Consider the following 1,897-nt stretch of genomic DNA (forward strand, 5'->3'; position numbering starts at 1 on the left):
TGGCGCCAAGTTTGGATCCATCCGGAAGAAGCAAAACACAAAAACACGCGTGGAGGTCGCTTTTGATTTCCCCATAACTACTTAAGTCAAGTTACGGTCGCTACGGGAAGCGTCCGGACACGCGTGGCGTGACCTGTCGACTTCATGGCGCTCGCTGGTTCGTAGCTGGTGGCGCGCGCTTCTGATCCACTTTAATAATGGCCATCGAGAGAGTGGGCGTCCAGGCCAGGTGGAGGAGGAGGAGGAGGAGGAGGAGGAGGAGGATGGTCGCGCGCACTCGCACTCGCGCACGCCCGCCAGCCTGCCGTCGCTCCGCCTGTGTCCGTGGAGCGCGCGCGTCGAGATGTGCAAAGTCATTACATTTGGTGAAAGAAAGTTTGAAATCAAAACTTGTTTATTGCATTCACTTGACAAAAAATATCTCCTTTTTGTTGGACTAATTTTTGGGGGCTTTTTTGTTTTGAATATTTTTGTTTAGTTCACTTAACTGGATGGCACTTTTTTTTTTACATTAGGCATAACGTTTTAAGAATTTAAAAGTACTGTAATAACAAAATTGTAATATTTGTCCATTAGTATTTCATTACGGTATAGCTTATGTATGTATTTAATACATATTTTCAGTAAAACTCTTTTTCCCTGCCTGTCATTTTTGGGCGCGGGCTTGCTAGAGTAGATCTCATTAGCTAGTGTAACCACTGAAGTTTCTGCTGAGTTCATTCGGCCAGTAAATTACTTTCACCAATGACCTTGCTACTCCAAACGCGACGGATGTTATGCGTGCTTTCCAAGTGAGTAGGGGGGCGGGATCAATGTCACAGAACAGCTTCATCAATGTCTGGAAGCACAGACCTTCACACTCCTACACTTGTAAGGGACCCGCTTTGAAGGATCCCTCGAAATGGACACCCCCCCCCCCCCCCACGCCCAGAAAAGAAATGAAAACATCCTAAAATGGCTGCTTCGAACCAAAACGTCAGACTTTCTGTGTCTTTTCGGGCATGGCTCATTGAGACTTTTTTTGTGTGTCTACTCATGATAGACATGTCAACCAAATTTCATGTTGCTACAAGTGCAAGTGGCTTTGGGGGCAAACATTAAAAAAAAAAAAAACATTCTAGCGTGTGATACCAGGCCAAAATGGCTGACTTCTTTTAAATTCTTTTTCATTGTGGACCTACTCAAGATAGTCATGCCTACCAAATGTCAGGTTCTCAAATGAAAGTGCTTGCTTTAGGGCAGAATTTTCTGGGGTCACCAGTGACTATTAATAGACCAGGTTGTCATTTATTACTGTAATTCATTCGTGGAGCAACTTATCTCATGCACTTTTTATGATGTGTGCAGGCTGCTTTGCCGCTTCTAATCTGAAGAACATTACCTTCACCTTTGCTCTGATGGAAGTCATGGGGGAGGGAGGGCTTGGGCGTTGCAGAAACAGGTGCTGTGTGGTTAGCTTGGGGGGCGTGTTGGTGGGGGCACATGGAATAGAACAACCTCCTCGGAGGACCTTTTAAATGCACCGCCGCGATCACCTGTCAAGTGGGCCTCCGGGGAATGCATTGTGTACCACCGCCACCGCCACCGCCACCACCACCACCAGCCTGAATTTGTCATCTGACCGCCAAAAGGTGACATCAGCAAAGGCCACGCCGCTTGTCCTGCAATCAAAAAGCTGTGAAAGCTTTTTTTACGAGGTGTTCCTGAACAATGCCGACGTTAACGGTGGGTCCGGCGCTCACAATGACGGAGCCGACGTGCGGGAATGCAGCTGGAATCCTTCACAAGTCCCAAATCCGGATTTAGGGTCCGCTCGTGGTGCGGAAGTTGATGTGGCTAATCTCTCAAAAAACATCTTTTCACCTTTGCCCGTTGAACTGAAGAGAAATGCCATTAA

Source organism: Filicampus tigris, chromosome 18 (genome assembly GCF_054856515.1).
Source record: "Filicampus tigris isolate MCC_2025a chromosome 18, RoL_Ftig_1.0, whole genome shotgun sequence".
Classification (NCBI taxonomy): Eukaryota; Metazoa; Chordata; class Actinopteri; order Syngnathiformes; family Syngnathidae; genus Filicampus; species Filicampus tigris.